Source organism: Aethalodelphis obliquidens, unplaced genomic scaffold (assembly GCF_003676395.1).
Source record: "Aethalodelphis obliquidens isolate GAN/ISIS:26980383/991018 unplaced genomic scaffold, ASM367639v1 scaffold3, whole genome shotgun sequence".
Lineage (NCBI taxonomy): Eukaryota > Metazoa > Chordata > Mammalia > Artiodactyla > Delphinidae > Aethalodelphis > Aethalodelphis obliquidens.
The window spans coordinates 27,406,016-27,431,956 of NW_020837947.1; the positions used below are offsets into that span (position 1 = coordinate 27,406,016).

The following is a 25,941-nucleotide window of genomic DNA, read 5'->3' on the forward strand; positions in this document are numbered from 1 at the left end:
TTGTCATTGCATAATAAATACATATTTTTTAATTTCTCAGTTTTTAGTTCTAATCTGATAAATATTGATGGGTATAGCCCACATTAATAAAAGAGCTTTGAGGTCCTCAATAATTTTTAAGATTGCAAAGGGCTCCTGAGATCAAAAAGTTTGAGACATTGAAAATAGATTCAGGTAAAATTTGTAATAACCGAATATTGCACAATTTAGCTACCAAATATAAACTCTCTATATTTTTAAAAGTCTGAAAGTTACTTGTGGTGATTCTCAGAAAGAAATTCTTATTGTAATTTATTAAAATGGGTATTTTACATGTCTATATTGACTTTAAAGTGTCTCTATGAGAAAACATTGATTTGCTATGGCATGTTGTTACCTTTAACACACCTGTACTCATCCAAAAAAGATATTACTGTTATTATCATCTTGCAGATTCAGAGGCTAGGCCTTTTTACCAGTGTCATCTAAAGTAGGTGCTGGCAACGTTTTTGTATAAAGGGCCAGGTTATAAACATTTTCATCTTTACAGGACATGTGATTTCTTCCTCAACTGCTCAACTCTGTCACTGTAGCATGAAAGAAACCATAGGCAATACATCTAAATGAGTGTGGCCATATTCGAGCAAAACTTTACTTATGAACACTGAAATTTGAATTTCATATAATTTTTATGAAATATTATTCTCCTTTGTTTTTTATTCTTTTTTTTGTTTTTGCTCATATCATGAAGTGTTATTCTTCTTTGGTTTGTAATCACTTAAATATCGAAAAACTTTCCTTAACTCATGAGCAGTAAAAAAACAAGTAGTGGATTGAATTTGGTCTGCAGGCTGTAGCTTGCCAACCACTGGTCTGAAGTATGTCCTACAGAACTTTAATCCTTTGAGATCCTCTGCGACAAAGGGTTCCATGACTAAATGACTTTGGAAAATGTTGCAGTGGAGATTCAAACAATATGCTGTATTTTAAAGCCTCTGAAATACCCTTCAAAAAACTTTTTTGTTTCACTCAAACCTAGTGGATGACAGAAACATTTTTTCAAATAATACTTGTTTAGTGCTCTCAAAATACTGTTCCATAGAATTTACATTGGGAATTACTGCTCTAAAGGATCCCAAACTCAAATGCCTATAGATATGTTGATACAGGTACATATACAGATATATGTTGATACATATCATATATGTATGATACACGTTCTGTGTAAGAAGATAGGTATTAATCTTTTCACACCTGCTCATTAACATTGCCTTTTGATCATGTGCGAGACAAACAAAATGACCAACAAAACATATCTTCATTCTTTACACAGCCCTGAGGCACCAGTTTGGAACCATTGGTATATTGGTAGTGGAAATGACTTCAATATTTCAAGATTCAGTACACAAGGGAAGGTAGTTCAGGCAAGCTACTTATCTTGTAGCTTGAATGATACTACACACAGCTGCATCCTTATGGAATAATCAGAGAAGGACACAGTAAAGATATAATGAAAGAGGGTATAATAATTGTGCTTTTGCTTTTACCTGATTCTGTGTGATTTTTAGGACAATATTTCCCAAACTTCAATGTACAAACAAATTACATGGGCTCTTGTTAAAATGCATATTCTGATTTAGTAAATCTGGGTGGTACCCATGTATGTACATTTCTAACAAACTCCAGGAAACACTGGAGATCCTTGGGGTCAGAGTTCAGGAAGGGATTAATTTCATTGCACAAATTCAGTGAAACTCAATGACCTACTGATTGGAAGAATTTGCATGTTCACAAGATCCCCGGGCAATTTATACGAATATTCAAGTCAGAGAAGCACTGCTCTAGAGCCAATTTCCATGAACACATTCTTAGTGCATTATAAAGTCAGTCCAGCTGTACTAAATAATCTCCACCAGTAGTGAAATATAGTTTGAGTGTCTTTGAATAAGGAAGGAATAAAGAAAAGAAGAATATTCTTCGCTTCTAAGACTCTGTTAAGGGAGCATTGCTTCACCTTGAAAAGTCCAGAAATGATTTATGAGGTAACCCTGGCCTAACATCTAATGAATCCACATTTATATCCAGCAGACAAAAGGGAATACAGACCAAGGGCTCAGAGGTCAGTTATAAAAACTTCTGATATCAGGGATTGGCAAAAAGAACTACATAGTAGAGCCACAAGAAAATCATTTCAAGAATGCTAAGTTTCGATAGAAATATTCCCATTAATGAAAATTGGCAGGATCACAAGTAGTGAGTAATCAGTAAAACTACGCTCTACACCTGCAGCCCATCCTTTAGGGAGCTGGCATGAGGTGGTAATCAAAAGCTAAGTGCTCTTTTCCCAACCAAAGGTCACCGAATGAGGACACACACCCTGAAAGGCTTAAAGATGTTATACAAAGCACTTGTACAAAAAACAGAAACCATATGAGGATACTTGATAAATATTTGTTGAATGAGCTCAAGAATAGCAGACTTGTGTTCTGAATAAAGGAGTTGTAATTCGTGTGATTGTCGTTCTAATTTTTGGGGTGACAACTGTAACATTCCTTGGACTCGAGAATGCTATATCTTAGCATTTTGATTTGGTGAGTGCTGAAAGGGGGGCTTAGGAAGGGTATTATGTTTGTAAACGAAGTATTAAAAATCAGCAAAAAATGTCTGGGACATCATGCTAAGATGCTGGGGGTAAAAAGCCATGTTCTTATTGATAAGAATACTGAAATATCAAGAATGGAACCAAGAATATTGATCTCTTGAGAAGCAGTCACTTATGGATAATAAACAAAGGCACCCTCTCAAATGAAAGAGAGTAGCACAATTATAATTTAGCTCAGCATCTAGCCTGGCAGAGTGGTGCCTTTAGAGGCCGCTTAAACCCTGTAACGCTTTCCCTGGGCCATGCATGAAGGAAGAGCATTGGTACATTCCCTGTGTTCACAGACTCAGCTTCCTAAATCACCCAACTCTTTTATTACCTTTCCCCTCATTTATTTTTTCCATCCCCTGGCTTCAGGCCTGACTTTTCCCCCCATCACAATTAAGTTTTTATCCTTACCCTTAGAGCACATTCTACCTCTTCTGCTCATGACCCCAGTCACCCATGACAATAGTTTTACTTCTTCATTTTTCCAGTGAATTAATGAACTTCTTTGGTAATGCCTCTCTTTATTTCACCAGCCGCAGTATCCTTTAATACTTGGCATCTGGTCCACCTTCATAAGTAGGGTCAAGGTCTGATCAGAACAGACCACATCGAATAGTCTGTTATCCGTGGTTCACCCTGAGCTCTCATTCTGCATCTTTTCTTATATGTTTTCAGTTGTGTTTCTCTTGACTCCACCACTAGATCATTTCTTACATGGGGGGAGGTCTTCTTTTACTTTGTTAACTCTCTCAGAAAGTAGAAATCTTATTTACCAAATACTTCCCAAATTTTTATGATTGAGTGACTCTTAGGAAACAAGAAATATATATTGAATGCCAAGCATAAGCCCAGATTGAAACTAGTTGCATAGACTTTGGCTAACATGTTCTCTAAACTAGCAGAGAGAAATCACTCATTATGAAACAACATTCCCCTTCATCAATGGCCAACACATTTGTACATTTCTTACCTGGGTAAAATCAGACAAGCAGCTAACTTTAGGCCAATAGATGTATCTTCCTTTTACATTTCGGATGACATGCTTTACACCTATATTTATTATATAGAACAAAGCCACTGTAACTTAGTTGAATAAAACTATTGAACCTTGCTCATAAAATAAAATAATGTCTGCAGTTATAAAGAGATACCTTTTCTCGATAGAGCTAATCATTTTTACACACATATTAAAAATTTTAAAACTTCAGGGTCAAAAAATTATATTTTCACCCTTAAAATACAAAATGCTATACATAAGGTTTTCCCCTATTAGTCAAAACATGAGTCATACAATCTCATTTAACTTCAGCTTATTTTTAAACTAAAGCTAATATTAAATTTACTTTGTGCAAGAGCCAAGCTTTATACAGCTATAACGGCTCTCAATATGTGAATGAATGAAGACAGATTGATAAGGCATACTGCTCACTCATCAAAACTGAGTAAGTTTACCTACTATGTAATTGTATCCATAATTATAAAATAATTAGAAGGCATATTTAGGATGAAAAGAACCCACTCTAAGATTGTCTTTGAAGTCACTTGTTTTTCTTGTTAATATTTAGTTTTAGTTTGTTATTATAGTTAGATTGGAAGCTTTTGGACATTTGAAAATATTCTTATGGCTTTTGAAGTATTTGCCCTGAAATGTCTGCCTACCGTAATGTAAACAAATTTTCATGGTGGAAGTTACCACTCTTCACTTCTTCTACTTGGTCTTGCTCTGCCAGCATCTTCCATTCTTCATCCTAGAGAAAACCATAGATATTGAAGAAATCAAAATAACAAAAATTCCCAATCTTTTAAGCATTTACTATATACAGACTTGCAATATCTTAGTGAAAACACCACACAGCAGCTCTATACCTGGTTTTCACCGTTGTACGTATAAATAAACTGCAACTCAGAGAAGTTAGCCACTTTATCCAAAATCTCACAGTAAATGATGTGGCAAGTCAGGCTCATATCTGACTCCAAACTATAAGTATCAATAATAATAACGACAACAAAACCAACTAATAAATTACTGAGTAACTACCTGCCAGCTACTTTACTAATAAGCATGTCCCAAGATTATATCAAATCCTCACAACAGCAGTATTAGGTAGATTCATTTTAAATCCCAATTTTGTGGATTTGGTATAGAGAAGTTAAATAGCTTGTCTAAGTCTACAGTGCTGATGAGGGGCAGCACAGAGACTTGAATCGAGCTGGTCTGAATCCAGTGCCTACTACTTACTTAATACTCAGTTAGGGACAACCTATTTTAAGAATGTATCTTAAACTATCCAGTCACTGATATTACTGTTACTGATACAATTCATTATGTGTAATATATTGCCAAGAAATTAATGTATTTGTGTCTGTGTTTATTTGCACTTTTATCCCCTACCGTGCATCAGGAACGCTAGGTTTTGTGGATACAGAAGCAAAAGATACCCTCCTGATCAAGAAGCTCTCGGTGGAGCTGGGAAAGATACAGGCTAATAAATGCTGTTGGAGTAGGTGAGAGAATAGCTCTTTTCCTGCAGCAGCACCGAAATGCTTCACAGGAGAGATGACGTTTAAGTACTGTAATAGGTAGAGAATGAGGTAAAACGGCCCCGCCATCCACATTTGGTGTGGAGGATGCTAAGCAGTAGAAACACATGTAAGAAGATAACCTGGACTGTAAGAGAAATAGCAGTTGTCTCATTACTCAAGTGGAAAGTATGTATGACACTGACCCAAGAAATGGGCACGTAAGCAGCGTCTGACCTCAAAAGTTCTTCATCATTTTAAATTAATTAATTATTTATTTCATATAATTAACAAATATTTATTCAATGTCTTCTATATATCAGGAATGATACCCATTACTTAGGAGGCAAGAAAGACATAGTTCTGACTCCCTAACCAGGTACTGTACTATTTGTTACTGTGAGGAGTTTGAAGTTGGGAGGCAGTGAAAGAATTTAAGCAAGATGATATGATTGATTTCACACGTGGAAATAATTATTCCTGAGTAGTGGTCTGTGTTGGAAAATCTGACAAATATTTTTAAAATTAATTATATATGTCATGATTTCTATCATTTTTATTCTTTCCTTTCTCGTACTTAATTTCAGTATAATTTATCTTTGTCTAACTTTTTAAGGTGGAAGTATAGAGCACTGATTTTAAACCTTTCTCCTTGGCTAACATAAGCATGTAAAGCTATAAATTTCCATCTAAGCACTGCTTTAGCTACATCTCACAAATTTATAACGTTTTTTCATTATCATTCAGGAGAAAATTACCATCATAATTTCTTTTATGACCCATGGGTTATTTAGAAGTGTGTTGCCTAATTTCCAAATATTGGATAATTTCTAGTTATATTTCTATTATTGATTTTTACTTTAATATAGGTGTGGTCAGAAAAACCACTCTGTATGACTTCAATCTTTGATATTGAGGTTTATATTATGACCCAGCATATGTTTATCTTGATGAATGTTCCATACGTACTTGAAAGAATGTTCTGCTTTTGTTGATTAGATCAAGTTGGCTGACAGTGTTTTTCAAATCTTCTATATTCTTACAGATTATTTTGTCTACCACTACTACTAAGAAACTGTATCACTCAGGTTCTCCAGAGAAACAGAGCCACTAGGAGATATATATAAATAACTCGTGTATATATATATATATACAGGAGTTATTTTAAGGATTTGGCTTATGCAATTGTAGGGGCTGGCAAGTGTGAATTTTAGGGCAAGCCAGCAGGTTGGAAACTCAGGAAGGAGTTAATGCTGCAGTCTTGAGGCAGAATTTATTGTTCTCTGGAAAACTCAAGTTTTTTAAAAGCCTTCAGCCATTGGATGAGGGCCCACCCACATTATCAAGAGTAATCTCCTTTATTTAAAGACAATGAATTGTAGATGTTAACTACACCTACCAAATACTTTCACAGCAACACCTAAATTAGTGTTTGATTAGATAACTGAATACTGCAGCTTGACTGAGTTGACACAAAACTAAACATTATATCAACTGTGAATGAAAATTTGTTTTTTTCTCTCTTCGTCCTATCAATTTTTGCTTCATTCACTTTGAAGCTCTGTTATTAGGTAAACACATGCTTACGATTGATGACTGCTATGTCTTCTTGATTAACTAATCCATATATCATTATGAAATACCTTTCTTTGTCTCTGGTAATACTCGTCTTGAAGTCTCCTTTGTCTTATTTTTGTATAACCACATCAGCTTTGAAAAGCTTAGGTTTTTTTTCATAGTATACTTTTTTCCACCTGTTGCTTTCAATGTCTGTGTCTTTTTATTTAAATGTGTTTTTTCTAAAAGAATATATAGATGGAAATTTTTATACAGCCTGAACATCTCTGCCTTTTAGTTGGAGTGTTTAGCAGGAATCTGTTTATATTTAATGTAATTACTAATATGGTTGCGTTTTAATCTCCCATCTTGTTGTCTTATACCATTTGACCTTTATTCCATTTCTCTTCTTGCCTTATTTTTGAATAAAGTAGTTTTTAGTATTTACTCTATTCCTATCTGTTGACTCTATTGATATGCTTTTTTGTTTTTTACAGATTGCTCAGTCTAGAAATAATAACATATGTCTTCAAAGTTTACCCTCAAATAATACTATGGTACTTGGCAAACAATATGAGAACCTTATAACTTCAAGTTTATAATTGTAAAAATGTTCCCCTTTTCTGACCTTTGTGCTCTATTTTATTCTACACATGTAATAGACCCAACAGATTGTTATTACTTTTTTCATATAGTCAATATATTTTTGAAGAAATTAAAATACTGTTTTAGTATTTTAATTTTTTATTAAAAGATTGTTTTAGTATTCTTATTTTTAATACATACATTAACCAAATATTTACCCTTTCTGGTTCTCTTCATTACTTTCTGTAAGTCTAGAGTTCCATCTGGTATTATTTTTCTTCAGTCTGAAAACCTCTCAGAATTTTGTGTAGTGCAAGTTTACTGAAGAGATGCTCTCACCTTTTGTCTATTGGAAATGCTTTTGGCTTCTTTTTTTTTTTTTTCAATTTTTAGGATATTTTTGTTGAACATAGAATTCTAGATTGGTTTTTTTCTTTCAGTACTTTAAAGATAGTATTTTATAATTTTCTGGCCTGTAAAGTTGGCCGTCATTCATTGTTTCCATATGTAATGTGTCTTTTTCTCTGCTTACTTTAAAAATTTGTTCTTTATTCTTGGTTTTCTGCCATTTAAGTGTGATATACCAGTAAGTGGTTTCCTTTATATTTGTCCTACCTTGGGTATGTATGAGTAAGAGGAAGAATTTTTCTAGGAAATGTATTGCACAAATCCAAATACATTAAATAGAACATAGCGAGGAAGATTTTCTGTCCCAGACATTCTACAAATCCAGGTTTATTTTACTAGAGGGTAAGACTCCTATGCTCAATAGGTCTCTGAGAGTCCCAGGTTATAACACTCTTAAATCATGCTGGCCAGAAACTTCTGGAAAACAAAACGCCATTTTGGAAAAGATAAGACAAACTTTTAAAATATGTTAATCTCTTATATTACCATTAGGAAAACGTGAGGTCAGACAAGTAATTCAAATCAATAATTTGCATATCTGACATTCTTTGGGGGATTTTGCTTTGGTTGTCATATGTTCATTCCTTGGAGCTGGTGAGAACAAAGCATTACACTTTCTATAACCATAGTAGGTTGTTCTAGTCAAAATATCCTTCAACTGATGCAGTCGTGTTCAGGCAACCAGCAGGGAGTTAGTTAGCCATCAGCAGTGGACAGCCACAGTAGTGCATCAGCCTGGTGTGGTGTGTTGAAAGAAAGAGAAGACTAAATAGGGATAAAAATTTTGAAGACCTTAAAAGCACATTCTTTCCTACTTCTGATTTTGGATTCCTCTCTGATAAATACCTATCCTGCTTTTCAAAAATATGGTGGGGGAAAAAAGCCCTCATAATTCACATCAGGAGATTAATTTTTAATCTTTATACTTAAGCAATAATTGATCACATCTTGACAACTTTTCTTTTGCGATAACTAGTCAACCTAAGTGATTTCAAGCTGAAATAACAATATTCGTTAATTTGTCCATAACTACTAATTAATTTTTTCTTAAGTCTTGACATAAATCCAGTCTGCAAGAACTAAAGCCAAAGTGAACATCCTTTGAACCCTGGATGAACAGTTCGTTTACATCTGGATGTTCTGACTGAATTTGAATAGTGTGTTCTTGTATCCCAGGAGAAAAGAGCTAAGTTCATGTCTATGCTGGTTTGTATCCAAACAGAAAAGAAAATAAATATTAATTTTGGCATATAAATTTATTAAAATTATACATTTGGGTATTTTTCTTTATAGGAAATACTGATTTCAAAATGTCATTTTCTAGATAGTAGTAAGAGAAATAAAACTGTAAAAATGATCTTTCTATTTTCCTTGAACTTTTCAAAATTATGCCCTGCAATAATTAATGGGTATACTGAAATACTGAACAGCTGCAATGCTAATCTCAAATCAATATTTATATTTGCTCTTACAAATAAATGAAATGATTTTTCATGCCAATAAATTGAAGCCACAGATAATTATTTTTATAACTTAAAATTTCATGTTGTTTTTTAATTTGCTGCATATCGAAATGTATTTTATCACATAAAACTTGTAACGCACATGAGATTGTAAGGTAGACATCACTTTTAAAAAAGTTTCAAATGTTAAGCAACTTGCTTACTATAAAAAGTCTAATTAATTTACAAAACCAAAATAAAAATTCAGGTTTCTTTTAAGTAATGGTTATGGTAGTTCTATTCCTAAAGATGAGAGCTGTAGCAAAGTAGTGAACTTAAATATTCATTCATTTACTCATTTATCCCACCAATTGTTTTTAGCATGTTTTAATGTTGGAGATAAGGTAGTAAACACATCCAATACATTCTCTGCCTTCCAGGAGAATTCAGAGTTGCCTCGGTGATAGAGAATAACCAACAAATCGTGCAATTGTTGTGAGTGAAATCAGGCAGAAGTACACAGTCCTAAGGAACTTAGGATAACTTTTAGTGATATTTGTCCAACTTAGTGATATTTAGGAAGTAGAATCAACAAGAATTGGAGATTGGCTAAATATGGAGGTCAAGGAGATTGAGAAAAGAAAGATGCTCAGGTTGTTGATGTATGCAGTTAGCGGATAGTGGTGTATTTCCCACAACAGTAGGAGCGGCTCACAGTTTGCTTTTTTGAGTGGTGGGGGAAAGAGAAGAGACATAATTGGGAATTTGGGTTTTGGCACATTGAGTCTGATGTACCTATGAAATGTTCAAGTGCAGACAGTGAGTAAGCAATTTATACACCCAGAAGTAAGAAGAGGCATGAGAAGTGAAGCCTGTGAGCAGGTGAGATTGTCTCAGCAGGGTTTCTCAATAGATCTGCAGAATCCTAGGGTCTGTGAGACATCCTATGTGAAAGAATGACTGTAAAAATACTAAGTCAGTTTTTGAGCTTCATGTGTTGCATGATGTGATGGGCTGTGACTGAGCATTCCTATTAGCAATTTTGTTAGCAAATTTTTGGCCCAATACAGCAGTCGGCAGTGGGACAGTGTTCATCGGGATGCGTCCATGCTCCGATTTTGATGCCAAGTTGGGGAGGCTTTTGAAGTCTGATAGGTGCTGTTGTTACACAAAGTAGAGGAAGGTAGGAGAATGATGTCAACCTCTCCTTCTCAAATTATCTTCTGCAACTCCCTTTATGCACAGCCAACGAACTTAAAGCAAATAAGCTTTACTGATGTAACAGAAAATCAGAGGGAAATTCTCATTCTAAAGAGCACAGTTCTACACACCAACAGTAATGTGCGCCTCCTGCTTGCTCTCATACTAAAGGCTGCAAAATGTGGGTTACGTTGGTTAAAAGTAAATTGTATTGTGAGGTTTTCCCATTTCTCGAGATTTTCTCACTTAGTAGTTATCGTGCCTTTCTGTTTCATATTTTATTTGCATTTGTGTTTCACAAATATGCCTGATGGTTAGGAAGGGTGATTTCTGAAGATGAGGTATGAGACGGAAAAAGAGGCTTCTAGGCTTAGGCCTATGGACAGTTTTGATAAAGTTAATGATGAGGAGTTACAATCTTCTGGGTCAATTCACCGCACGAGTGCAGCAAGGGACCCAAAGGAAGATCACCTTCACAACAAAAGCCACTTAATGAGTTTTATACATCCCAGCTGTCCTATCCATTGTATACAATCTGTGGCAAACAACTAAAAAGGCAGCAATAACTCTGGCAAAATTGAAAATACAGGCACAAATCACAGCCATTTGACAAGGAAAGATGCAGTTTGAATCTGAAACAGGATAAAGAGTTTGGTTGAAAAAAAGTCACATCCAGTGAAAAGGCTCTGGAAGCAAATTATTTAGGAGTTATGAGGAGCATAATTTATAACCTAAAAAAGGAAAAGTTGCATAGTTGGTGGGAACTTAATATCAATAGCAGGTAAAGGTATAGTTAGTAAAATACGAGGATGGGATTCCATACAAGAAATTGACCAAGTTTCACTCTCATCTAGTAGGATATGTTGACACGCTGATGATACGCTACTCGATGTTAAAGAGGTTTTGTATAACTGGAAAGCTGGTAACAAGAGGCTCTCCATCCATCTATTATCTTGATGAAGAAACAAATCTCACCAGCAAATGTCACGTCGTAGAATTTGTAAGATTTGTAAATGATAGTGAAATTCCAGAAATTTTTTTCTCCTACAAAATGCTGCCCAAAACAAGGACAAGATATAGTTGATGTTTATGTTCATAACTGAAAACAGAAGTTCTATTTCACAAGAATTGCACTGGCATCTGTATTGGTGGTGCTCCCCAGAAAATTCACATTCACACTGACATCACAGTACCCTGATTTCTTTCCAGAGAGCTACTAATGTCAAAAACTCTTGAATAAAATGAAAAAAATTTCTGGGTGATACTACAAAAATGGTTATTCAACAAAGACAGGTTCACTTAAGTTAGTTTTAAGACAATCTGAAAACCTGGAAAGGGAGAATCAACACCTGCATACAGAAATCCAGGCGGTTAACAGAGAAACAGTTCTCAGCAGGGTGTCTTAGCTGAAAGGGAATTATTGGAGCACTTTCCAGATATTGATACAAGGCCAGATTTTGCTGACTGTTTTGAAGACAAAGAACGGCTGCAGAAACTAGCCTACTTAGCAGACATTTTTCATCACGTTATCCATTTGAACAAACCTTTGTAAGACCCAGGATTTTTTTTTATTGCAAGTGAAAAGATTCCTGAATTTAAAAGAAACCAAGTCTCTAAAAAAAATGTATATTGCAAAAGGAAATTTTGAAATAATTTAACTGCTACTTGGGTTTGAGGCAGAGGGTGATACGAACAAATCTCAAGACATATTGAAAACCATCTAGAGAACTCTGGAATATCACTGCAAGTGTTTTCCCTTTTAATCCAAGCAGATGGCTGTATTAGGGACCCTTTCTTTAGATTTCCTTCTCAGTATGAGAATTTGAGTTTGAGAAAGAGGAATAACTTGAGCTGAAATTTGCTTATATACTCAGGATGATATTAATGCTCTGCCTCTAGATGAGTCCTGGATTTCCATGGCCGCGGAGTATCCTGCCACTTAGAGAGAAGCAATGAACATTTTGCCGTGGTTTCAACTTCTTTCATTTATGAGTGTTTATTTAACCAGCATCAAAAACAAAGACAGCAGTTGCCTAATTACAGTTAATAATGAAATACATGTATGCTTGTCTCAAAAATTTGACCCAGAATTGTGTATTTTTGAGGCAGAAAACAAGCACAATTTCACATTACATATGTAAATTTCATTCTTTCTTTTCTGTTTAAATAATTTTTTAATCCAAATACAGGCTTTTAAAGAGATCAAGAAACCAACACATCGCATAATAATATTGTAACTGCTAGGCTTATATTTGAACCTAATCATGTCACTCAGAAAGAAAATATTTTGTCAAAGTCTTATATAAAATATTTTGGGTTTCATATATATATCCTAAGCTACATTTTATTTATATTGCTTTGGCTTATGATTTTAGGAAGTTTACTATTCAGCACTGACAATAAATCTTCGTGTTGTAAATAACAATTAAAATCAATTTAAAAATTTCATTTGAATTAAATTGATCAAGTCTACCTTTAAAAAAGTAAGTTTCGGGCTTCCTTGGTGGCGCAGTGGTTGAGAGTCCGCCTGCCGATGCAGCGGTGCGGTTCGTGCCCCGGTCCGGGAGGATCCCACATGCCACGGAGTGGCTGGGCCCGTGAGCCATGCCCGCTGGGCCTGCGCGTCCGAAGCCTGTGCTCCGCAACGGGAGAGGCCGCAACAGTGAGAGGCCCGTGTACGGCAAAAAAGTAAGTTTCGTTTTGAGTTAAATCAGTTATTTCATAGACATTTATTCTGTTTCCCTTATGAGTTTTAAAAATTTATGAAAGTAAAATAAAGCAATTAATATTGTAAAGGTAAACTAAGCTTAATTACACTTTCTTTTTTCAATAAAGGTAAACTGAAAAATTTAAAAATAACTGCAATAAAGATAAACTGAAAAATCATTTCTGGCCATAAATAGGGAAAAAACACTCTTGCCATATGCTATACATCATATAGCACATCTAATTCAAATCTTGTATAGTAGAAATTTGTGAAAAATCTTTTAGGTCTTATTGGATGAGGTTTAAAAAAATCAGGCTGGAAACAAAAAGAATACAAAAAGAAAAAACTAAAGTTTCCTCTATGACCCTTCAAGTTGATATCGTCAGTGAGAAGGGCAACTGCACAAAATGAATAGGCTGATAATAAGTTGGCCAAAATAAACATATCCATAGAAAACTATCATTCTCTCCTCAAAGAGAATTAACATTATTGGTTTATTATATCTACAACTTACTGATCATGCTAATTTACCAGGACATGTAGGAATAATAATTTTTATGTTGGGATTCCCTCAGACCAGAAAACTATTGAATAAGGTTGGTATTGGGAAAAGAGAAGAGGTCTAGAATTGAAGCTTGAAGTTCAGTGTTTACAGATCAGATGGATGAGGATTCATGGTTAAAGGAGAATGAGGAGCAAGTAGAAAGTTAGCTGAAAATCTGAGGCTCTAGTGTCATGGGAACCAAGGCACTAGAGGTTTCCACCAGGATGGAATGATTAGTATACTTCGGTAGGAGGTCAAGTGATATGAAATGTTAATAATGTGTGCTGAACTTAGCATTGATCAGAGAAGTGATTAACAACTTTACCCTTTCAAACCCTCTTGCACTGTTGGTGGGAATGTAAATTGATACAGCCACTATGGAGAACAGTATGGAGGTTCCTTAAAAAACTAAAAGTAGAACTACCATATGACCCAGCAATCCCACTCCTGGGCATATACCTTGAGAAAACCATAATTCAAAAAGAGTCATGTGCCACAATGTACATTGCAGCACTATTTACAATAGCCAGGACATGGAAGCAACCTGAGTGTCCATCGACAGATGAATGGATAAAGAAGATGTGGCACATATATACAATGGAATATTACTCAGCCATAAAAAGAAATGAAATTGAGTTATTTGTAGTGTGGTGGATGGACCTAGAGTCTGTCATACAGAGTGAAGTAAGTCAGAAAGAGAAAAAGAAATACCGTAGGCTAACACATATATATGGAATCTAAAAAAAAAAATGGTTCTGAAGAACCTAGGGGCAGGACAGGAATAAAGATGTAGAGAATGGACTTGAGGACACGGGGAGGGGGAAGGGTAAGCTGGGACGAAATGAGAGAGTAGCATTGATATATATACTACCAAATGTAAAATAGATACCTAGTGGGAAGCAGCCGCATAGCACAGGGAGATCAGCTCGGTGCTTTGTGACCACCTAGAGGGGTGGGATGAGAGGGTGGGAGGAAGACGTGAGAGGGAGGGGATATGGGGCTATACGTATATGTATAGCTGATTCACTTTGTTATACAGCAGAAACTAATACAACATTGTAAAGCAATTATACTCCAATAAAGATGTTAAAAAAAAACCTTTACCCTTTCAGAGGAAGGTTAATTAACAAATGTGAGCTAAGGAAATGGAACCATTGAGTAAAGACAACTGTTTTCTTTCTATGCTATTTGTTGTGTGCAGGTAAAGGTAAAGAAAGCTGGGGTCGTAACTGGAGGGAATGAAGAGACTTTTTAAAACCAAAAGACTTGTACAAGTTTAAGTGCTGACAGGAAGGATCCATTAGAAAAAGAGAAAGTGAAGAGATAGAAGAGAAAAAGGACTATAGAGGATAAGAAGAGGATGGAATTCTGAGCACGGTAGGAAAACTGGCCCTGTGGCAAGGAGGGTCACCTCCTCCACTGCAGTGGGAGAAGGAGGGAACAGTGGGTACAGAGGAAGATAGGCTTGTAATGGGGAAGGAGGGTTAGGGTTAGCAGACTGGAACCCCATCTTTTTAACTTTTAATTTGTGCTCTCTCCAACGCCCAAGTGTAAATTAAAAATGAAACTTTCAGGTTTGAAATAACTGCATTTTACAACATTCATATCCCTCGCCTTCCTTTCCCTCCTTACCCCCTCCCACTATCCTTCTCTGCTCCCCCTGTCCCCAAGGCACAAAGCACTCTGAAGTCTCTTAAGGTTGTTAAATAAGGTCAACAAGTCAAAGCCCTTTGTGGATTTCTGTAGTGATGGACATATTTGCCAGGAATCATAACCACAATCAGGCTTTGAATAAGAACAGAATCTATATGCCACTGCTCTTATCAGCCCTTCAATTAAAAAGGGGGGGGGTAAAAATGCTCTGAATTGAAGCACGTACATGTAGCTCCCCATTCTAGCACCATTCTAATTTCCTGAACCATGTCAGTGTGTATTATGAAAGCTCTGGCATTTAGAAGGTATCTGGTAAGGGAAATTATTTGTCCTTTTGAAAGAGGGTAAGTAGGGATATGGAAAGTTAAAGATTAATTACTTCTTCCAAGCAGGACAAAACCTGGGCTACTATTCAACTCCTCACTTTAATTCTGATTCTAAATTAGCTTTTAAGATTTCAACAAAGTGGATAAATAAGTGATTTTTTATGGTACAGCACAGGTATTAAGAAATCATTTGTTACTCTCGGATGCTTAACATAGAAAACAAGTTCCTCTAAATGAGACTGGGTACCAGAGAAACAGTGTCATTACACAGAAATACTTTTGACCTATAGAATTTTACATTTTCATGGCCACAAAATTTCTAATCAGATGTAAATAAAATTTTTAAAGGCATTCATTTTTTTATACATCTAAAACTTTATATTCTATTGAAAGCTCTTTAAAGCAGAACTTGTTTTTTAATAAACTGAACCATATTAAATTTTTTATTTTTTAGGCAATAAAAGCTGAAGTATCAACAGTTGCATAGGATTCAACCTAATATCACAAGCACTTGGCACATGATAGTCACATGATAAATTCGTAAATGAATGGATGAGTCTGAGAATTCAGGCATGTATTCTACTCCATGTGGGAAATGCTTTATAGAAAAGGACATCATCAGCAAGTCAACATCAAATATTCAACAAAACAGTGTATTATTGCAAATTAACTACTATGCAAACACAAAAACTTACAATAATCCAAAGAGCTCTTGACAGTTTCTGATAGTGTCAATGAAAATCAGCTGGGGAGAGTCCAGAGTAATCACTTGGTTGACACTCTAGAAATGCCATTATTGTAGAGGTCAATGAAACATTAGCCAAAGGGAGAAAAATCCATGCTTAAGGATTTACCTTCAATTACTGAAAGTAACTTTGTTTTTTCCCCCAATTTCATTTTCAAATGAAAGGAAAATAAAACAGCAGGAGAAGTCTATGAACCCTAAAATAAACAAAATTTAACTTTCCAGAAGGAAATGTTTAATTTAAATTTGAAATATTATTATACATCTAATAACAGCCTTTAATTTAAACATACTTAATAGGAATTGCAGTTTTCAAGCAATTTGAGAACTTAAGCTTTAGGACTAGCTCCCAATCTAAATTGCAGAGCACCACCCCTCCAACACACACACACAACCCACTCACTCTCACATAACCCTACATTAGTTTTTTATAGATGTATCACTAAAAAAATATTTGTTGACTAAATGGGTGGATTTATTCATTTTAAAAGTTATTTATTGAGCCCCTCTCATGTGAAAATAATCATCTCTGTTTCTTAGTCATAAAATGTTTTTAGCAGATGAAAGCTCTAATTCAGAATGCAGAAAAGCTTTTTGTCCTTTTGATATCCTTGTGTTGAAAATATAAACTGCATTATGTAATAAAAGCTGATTATATTAATGCTATATTTTGATGAAGCCATCATGAATTACTAATTTCAATAAAAATTTCTAAAAGTCATGTGTGTCCATCTTTGTAAGCAAGACTGTACCGAAATGCCTCAGTAACTCCTCTAGTTGGTCACTTTTGAATCTGGGCCTCCACAAAATATTATGGGCACCATGCTAAACATCGTACATACCTTATCTCATGTAATCCTCACAAGAATCCTTGTAATAGGGACTATTATTTACCCTCATTTAGCTCATGAGGAAATTGAAGCTCAGAAAGATTAAGTAACTTTCCTAAGGTGACATGACTAATAGGTGACAGAACTGTAACTCATATCCACGCTGCATCCCAATTCCTCCCTTTAATCTTTATATTATATGACCTCTTACTAGGATAAAAGAGAGAGATGTTTAAATAATTGAAATAATTATAATTATTGTTTAAATAATTGAAATATATATTTTTTTCCTATAGGCTCACTCTACTTATTGCTATATGGTGTTTTATACCATGTTTAAGAACCTCAAAGGTTTACCCAAGTTCCTGAGCCCTATTCACAAATCATTCTCTCTGCCTCACAGCTATGGTCTACAGCAGTTCCCTTTAACTAGAATGACTGCACCCTTCTCTCCACCTAAAACATAATGTCATTCTGTTTCTCCTCAACTCTTCTCAAGACTCTCCTCAGTGAAGAGATTCCTGAATAGCCTTACCTGAGTCCAGGGCACTACTGAGCCTACCACACTCTAAGGCAGCAAAGGCTGGGTCTATTTCTGTTTGTCTCCCCTGACTGAGTCTGTAGTTGTCCTCTCTATTAAACTGTATCCTTGAAAGTAAATATTCTGCAGTGTGTTCCCAGTAGTTCTTAATTGAGTTCAGACTGAAATTTGACAAGTGATTGTGTCATTCTGCTGAAAAGCAAAACTCTGTTGACAAGGTTACCAAATCCCTTCCCACTTTGGCTGTTTGCTTTTACTGGCTGCTCCACAGCCCTGTGCCACCTCCAAAACCAGGAAGCACATGGTTTTTCCTGTCCCTCATGCTACCTTGCAGGAAATTCCTGGCTTTGGGTCATCTGGCATACATTGGCTGGACATGCTAGCAGAAGAGACAGAGGAGGAGCTGACAGCAAATCTAGACAGTGGAGGGACTTTTGCCTGGCCAGGTGTTTGACTTTCTCTACTTCCCTTCGGCTGGCCCTCCTGAAAGTCATGTCTACAGCTAAATAGTGATCTTGTACACACCAGTGTAGATTTTACTAGTCCAGTTAGATGTGAGGTCTAAGATTAAGTGATATGAAATACTTCCACTTAAAACGTTCATTTCTTCTTAAAATTCTTCAATTCTAAATTATGTTCCTCCTAAAATAACGAATTGTTTTATAACCAACCGGAAGATCACTTCCACTTTTCCATTAGAAAATAACATAAAATTCCAACTCACTTTAACCCTATATCCATCAATAGAAGGAAACTGTTCACAGAAAGAAAGCAAATTAATTTGGAGTCATAGAGGGAAGAGTAAAATAGCTAAAATTTAAATAAAATAGCTAATATTTATTGTGTGTTTTTTCCTGTGTCAGTTCAGACCATCTAAGAAGCAGACTCCAAGACAGGATAAAATGGGAAAGGGATGTGCTTAGGGAAACGCTTGTAAAAGAAAGAAGCAGAGGAGCTGGTGAGAACCTAGAGGTTCTAGGTTGTGTTGCAGCTTCTTATACTTTTCTTATTTAGACCTGAATGGAATTGTCTGAGTTTTGACAACTTTTAACTTATTTCTGGTTATTTTATTTTATTTCTGATTAATCAAAAAATAGCTAGTTAGCATGCCTTAAAAATTAGTCATGGCTGACACTAGCATGTGAATTTTTTATTGTAATTTCAAAACTAACATCAGTACTCAGAAAATCATAGGATGGAAGTAAGTTTGAGTGCCTGGGACCCTCAAGGTTATCAGATCCAGCTTTCCACCCAGACAGACATGGTCGTTCAAGTTTTCCCTAAACACTACCCTTGTGAGGGAGATAGCTTCATCACAAAGCAATCCAATTTATTACTAGAGAACTTTAATCGTTAGAAAGCCCTCTTTTATTTATTTTTATGTAGCCTTTAGGAAAATCTTATAACCTTCCCCCTAGAGCTTCAAGAAGAGATATTAGAAGAAAGTTACTGGGAGCCTCCTTCTTCTCTGGTCTGGGATAATAAGCCCTAGCTCATCTTACAATTTTTTTCCATAATACTGTTTCCAGAATCATAACCACTTCAGTCACCCTCCTCCAGATGCGCTATTAATTTTCCCATATCCTTCCAAATATATGGCAGCCAGAACTTGATTGTCCAGCCAAATGAAGTGACTAGTGTTGAATACTGTGGGATGATCTAGTCTCTGTATTTCTCCTAATGAATTAGATTTTGGGCATCATATGTCACAGCATTGCTGCATGTTGAATTTGTACTTAGTGAAAGCCTCTAAACTGTAAAACTATAAAATTAAATCCAGATAGAATCCCAAAGATGGTCTTATCCCACATCCTCTTTCTCAGATAGGGAAATTAAGAATCTAAAAGATTTTGTGCCAAGAGTCACACAGTTAATTTGTGGCAGAATCAAAATTAGATCTAAAAAGTCCTAACGTAATGCTTCATTTCACTTTTTAAAATTGTATTTTCATGCAAAGTGCTAAAGTGCAAAATTTTACACTTATCCTGTTGCATGTGATATTTATGGCTTTATGGACTCCATGAAATCTCCAGTCACAGGCACCTTTTTAAAGATTAAGTGAATGCAAAAAAAAACCAAAAAAAAACAAAATCATCTGGGCTTCCCTGGTGGTGCAGTGGTCCGGGAAGATCCCACATGCCGCAGAGCGGCTAGGCCCGTGAGCCATGGCCGCTGAGCCTGTGCGTCCGGAGCCTGTGCTCTGCAACAGGAGAGGCCACAAGAGTGAGAGCCCCAAGTATCGCAAAAAAAAAAAAAAAAAAAGATTAAGTGAAGAAAATTGGAGAAAAGGTAGTGAAAAGCCCTGAATCTTTGTATTAAAATGGTTTTCTGGCTTTTCTGGTGGGAAATGCTGTTTAGTTCCAATCACCTCTTAAGGGCAGCCCTGTGTACTACTCTGCCTGGGCCAGTCCCTTGGTCTTGCCTAATTTCTTGATCTGACAGCAAAACACCTAATATTAGATAACACTTCTCGCTCACTTGTTAAACACTGACCATCCTTGTCTTATCCAAGGCACGTATGCCACCTTAGAAAGGACTCTGTTTCTGTTCATCTTTGAGTCCTTAATAACCTCACCTACTCACTTCATTCAGTTGGGATCTCAGCAATGACTGAGCATGACGTTTTTTTGTTTTTGTTTTTGTTTTTGTTTTTGCAGTACGCGGGCCTCTCACCGTTGTAGCCTCTCCCGTTGCGGAGCACAGGCTCCGGACGCGCAGGCCCAGCAGCCACGGCTCACAGGCCCAGCCGCTCCACGGCACGCGGGATCCTCCCGGACCGGGGCATGAACCCGCGTCCCCCGCATCGGCAGGCGGACTCCCAACCACTGCGCCACCAGGGAAGCCCAGCATGACGTTTTATTAGTTCACTACACCTTCCCAGAGCGCTGAGCCTCAATCTTCCCCAGTAGAATCTCAGAGTTTGGCACCCTGAGTTCATCTGTTCATCTCCACCTATTCATGTCCATCTACATTTTCTCAATTACTTATAGCATGTCTACTATGTAAAGCACATATTAGCTGTCATCTTATTGATTTAGTACCTGTTTTGGTTATTTAAAACTATTGTCAAAGCTACCAATTTCTTCCAAGTAATATAGAAGTATATATTAAATCAAAGAAAACCAATGTACTATGTATACATCTTAAAGGTATAAATAATCAATCTTTTGCATTCAACTGTAAGTATTGATTTGTAAAGTATTTCATAGTACTCTGGCCAGAGTTCCTTGCTCTAAGATACTGACTGGACCCACCCTATAGTAATATGGCCTGCAGAGCCCATAAATTAAGCTGTCAGTACCTAGTTCTCAGTTGTTAACTCAGTGATTTCATTTTACCTACTGTGTGATTGTTATTGTTATTCTAGTTTCTATTCCTCCTTATATCTATTCCTAGCCCCTTACCAAGAATAATAAGGAGATTATTTTTTCAATATTTTGTGACAACTATGATTGAGAAGAAGAAAGAAAACTACCTGGATAGCACTACCCCTCTCTACAGCCCCTCTTCCCTGCCTGTCTATCAAGGATTAGGAGAGGACAAAACTATGAAAAAAAGAAAATCATTTAAAGATTGCCTGGCAGCCACAATGAACCATGGCATGTACTTCGGTTCTCTTTCTTTCATTTTTCCATTCATCCATTTATCCATCGAAAAGCTAATACGCAAAAACATTTTGGGAGCCCCTTCTGTGGTCTCAGCTCTTTGACCTAGTTAATTTAAGGGAATATCAGGGTGATATAACCTTTAAAGGCTCTGAAATTTAGCAAAAATTCACATGAGAATTATGAGAGTTTTGCCCTTGGTTTTAGAAAAGGTGGTTCCTATGAAACCTTTGAATTACTGGAGCCTGATGTAGTTAGTAATCTCAGCTCAATGCACTCTGCATTTGGTTGACATTGCCTGGTACACCCTGATATGCCCTCATTTTGACTTGGCTGATCCTCTAGATAGAAGCTTTTCTACCCCACACTAGCGGTCCCTAGGCATCATGAAAAAGTGTTCAACTGGTTTGGGGGAAGTCAATCAAACATACTAAACACAAGAATTACAGAGGCACTTGCGACTAGATGAATTCTGAAATCATGAATCTAGTTAATTATTACTGGTTAATTACACACTTACTTTTGCAACAACTCAAGGGAGTCTAGTGCAGGGCAAAGAGCTACACTGCCTGCATTCAACTCCTAGCTCTTCCACTTACGTGCTGTAGGATCATGTACAAAGTCCTTAATGTTTCTCTCTCTCAGTTTCTCTAAGACAAGGATGGTAATAATAATAATTATTATCAAGAGGATTATTATGATAATTATCAAGAAGATTAATAAGTTGATACATGCAGAAAACTTAAATAGCATTTGGTAAATATTATGTGTTGATTATTATAATTTAAATCTGCTAATCATAAAAATAAAAATATCAACATACTCCATTACGTTTCAACACTGTAGCTAGTGAATCCTGAATAATAATACTGATATACTATCCGTATGTTTCTGGTTTATAATTCCTTGATCTATCTGACCCCAGGCCATACTCAATGTGACAAACCAAAGGATTTTCTCCTGTTGGTGAAACTCTGCCATCAGGCCAGTGAAGGCACTAAATAACTGAAGCTGCTGTTACCTGAACACAGTGTTTATTATTGTGTATAAACTTCTAGGCATATAAATGTCTCTTCTTTCAGGGTTGAAGTCTCCAACTTCAGTGGTAAGTGGGGAACTGAGGCAATCATATAAGTTTCGCAGAATAGTGAAGGGCAGATGAGAGAGGTGAGTTTTAATTAGCCTATTAATACTTTCAACGTTTTCCCTCACTTGAACATGGGACCATTCTGGGCAAGCTTCGACAAACATTCACATACTCCTAACAGCAATTAAGAGAAACCATTTAAAACATGTTGGATTAAACTAAAAACCTAAAATAAACAAAATCCCAACCACTACCTTGAACCTACAAGCAATAGTTAATTATCCTTCAGAATCCCAAGTGATGTATAAACTTAAAGCAGAGAGCTCACAAGAACCACAATGGAAAGGAAACAGCTGGTTAGCAGCTGCACAATAATACCAAAGGTCAGTTTTCATAAAAAAGAAAAATAACACTTTCAGTTAGAACCTATAAGCTCAACTTCTTATCCCTGGTTATTCTGTGGCTAAACAGGAAGGTTCTCCCTTGTTTTATTCCCTTCACATTTGGATCCAATCCTACAACCCTAGATTAAAGGCAAAGAAAAGACATGAGTTTCAGTCACGTTATCTACTTTCTAAATCTAAATTCAAAATTCATATTCATTCAAAGTAAATATGCACAGCACATCATGAGAGAAAGTGTTTTGTTCAGGGAAACCCAAAGAAAGCATGTTAATTATAACTTGTATTTACACAGCACCTAACTTCGGAGGAGTTCAAAGCAAATGCACGTGTGGAAAAGGTTAAACCCACCAGCCAAACAGGAAAGCTGTGGAGCTTCTTTTCCATTCCAAGTCATCCATATAAGGTGGGGTTTCCTTTTATGTTTAAGTTTAGGCATCATCAGAAAGTCAAACCACAGGAGAATGATGAAAGTTGTGCTAAAATGTGGTTGAAGTTTACGTCTTCTATGCCCAACACAATCCTTTGGTGGAAAGTCTGAATCAGCTTCTCTGAGAACTTTTTTAATTACATGGCATTATTAGAAGCTTTCATTGTTTAAAAAAATTAGCACACTTCATAAAGCTCAGCCTGATACCTAAGGAGCCAAATAAATCACTAGTATGATATAAAAGGCTGTTAATGACAGTTCTTTAACTCCTGAAAATGCCAAGTAGAATAATGAATTAGAACCCATTCTTGTTTCTTTCTGATAAGAAGGGAAAGTAATAATTTAACAGCATGAATTTAGGGGAACATACTGATTGATCCCAGATTTTTGCTAGGCACTTTGAGGAATATAAAGTTAAATCTCACAATTCAAGAAATCCTTAAGATCTAGTAGAGAGATATAGTCTGTATAATCAGAAAACAAAGACATAGCGCTACGTGAGTTTACCACACACAAAAAAACAACTTTGTTTCTGTGGTGGGAGAAGTTGATTATATCCACAGCCTTGAAGGGCAATCATTTTTCAACAGAGATGGGAAAGAGAATTTGAAAGAACTTTCAAGGAGAATGGTATGACAATAAGACAAGACCATGAAGTGGAAAAAGTATGGCATATAAAGGGAGCAGTGAGCTACACAATGTTATATGCTAATTATGTCTCAATAAATCTGGGGGAAAAAGGGTCAGTGAGTGGCACAGTATAGTTAAAGATGGGGTAGGGTCAGAATGATGACAAGGAGTATATTATTGGACTTGAAAGGGAGGATGTGAATTCCACCTCTATCACTTAGTAATCTTGTGACATTGAATAAGTTATACAAACTCTCAAGCCTCAGTTTCCTCTTTGGTAAAGTGGAGTAATTAATAGTACATACTGCATATGATTTCTGTGGAAATTAAATGAGAGAATCATTGTGATGCTCATAAATGCATACAGTATGTTATATTAATCTTTATGTGAAGCACAGTGCTTCAAATGTAGTAAGTGCTCAATAAATGTTAGCTGCCATGATTGTTATGAATTTTTAGGTAAAACTAGAAAGGTAGTTATATCCAAACCACCACGGCCTTGACTGTCAGACAAAGGGGTTTGAGTGTACATAGAAAAATGGAGAGCCATTGGTAGGTTTTGCTGTCAGAGCATTGTGTAAGTTAATCTAGAAAATAAATTGTAAGGAGTCTAGAGTTAGGACTATAACTGAGGAAGCAGAAGAGAGCCTAAACTAGATTGGTGCCTATAAGCATGGAAAAGAGGAGAAAGATAGCAGAAATATCGTGGAGGACTCAGGAGTAAACCATAAGAAAGTCACAGAATATTCTCTGTATCTTTATACAAACAAACAGAAGGGCTGAATTCAGAAATGACTTAAGCTCAACGTTAGACTGACCACTGGGTAATAAAACATTCTCTAGGGCTTGAATGTCCTTAAGATATAAATTCCAGATAAATGAGACATTTACTGGCAGGAGGCTTCCATCCTAACCAAAAAAAAAAAAAAAAACCCAGGAAAACATTATTTCTATGACTTAGATCTAAGTCTAAATCCTAAGGGAGACATTTATTTAATAAAGTAGTTAAGAGTGCTGACTGCCATACCGCCAGCATTCAATCCCAGGCCCATCGCTTTCAGGCTTTATAGCAAGTTACGTAACCACTCCATGCTTCAATTTGCTTTATTTGTGAAATACTCGGACCTACTGGTATCTAATTAATGCCAATACCTATTTCAAAAGGTTTTTGTTAGGATTAATGATTTCTATACCTTAAACACGTAGGACTGTGCCTGGTATATAATTAGTTATGGATAAATGTTAGCCATCTTAATTCTTAGGTTATTTCTATTTGATCTGGGCTGAGATTTACTGGTGACATACATAATGGATCAAATGCTATACAACTTCCCTGTATCTTGCAACGGTTGATTCACACACCATGATGTACGTCCACTCTAATAAGACTAATTAATTTTCCACTTTGCTTCACCTGCCACATCCCAAAGATACAAGATTTAACAATTTTGCATGCAATTTGAACTATTATTCCTCCTTGTGTTAACCATGCATATTCACATTATACAGTGAAAGGGCTCTAGGGACCAAGTATTATGGCTTCAGATGAATGGTAACAAATTTCTTAAAACAAATTCCTTTGTGGGTTTAAAAACTCAAAGACCTTCAATGCTAGTGTGATTTTAAAGTGACATTTTCAAATATGTGTTACAGAACCAAAACCCATGTTGAAAGTTCCTCCTGTATAGGTATTTAAAAGAAAATGAACCAACTTTGTGTTATCTTCTTGGATAATGCATTTTAAAATAATGCAAAGTGTTCTGCTGTTTATCATCACATGGTAGACAGTTATTGTATACCTACTGTATAAATATAAAATGTAGATAATGGGTTCATACGTAATAAAACGTTACACTATTTATACCACATAATTACTATATAAAATAGAAAATGTATACTAATTCAAGTATTTTATATTATCATTCTAATACACATATTTTCCATCGCTTGTCCTGGGCCTTTTCAAGTCTTTGGTAATTACCAAATTACTATTTAATGATGGACCAGTCATTCCAAACAACTCACTAAACTGAGACTATTTTTTGGATCAATACAGCATCTGTGGAAATTTTAACTACCCTGAATTATTAATTTAGCATCA

At 35.9% G+C, this 25,941-nt stretch overlaps 1 long non-coding RNA gene across 1 annotated transcript in view; it reads right to left on the minus strand.

The window, feature by feature from the left end:
• Positions 1 to 3,597: 3,597 nt before the first annotated feature.
• Positions 3,598 to 25,941, minus strand: part of LOC113605828 (uncharacterized) — a 101,227-nt gene continuing 78,883 nt past the window's right edge. Inside the window, exons 3-4 of the long non-coding RNA XR_003427373.1 lie at positions 4,289 to 4,377; positions 3,598 to 3,679 (exon numbers count right to left, since the gene is read on the minus strand). This is a non-coding gene — a long non-coding RNA (uncharacterized LOC113605828). The remainder of the gene's footprint in view (positions 3,680 to 4,288; positions 4,378 to 25,941) is intronic.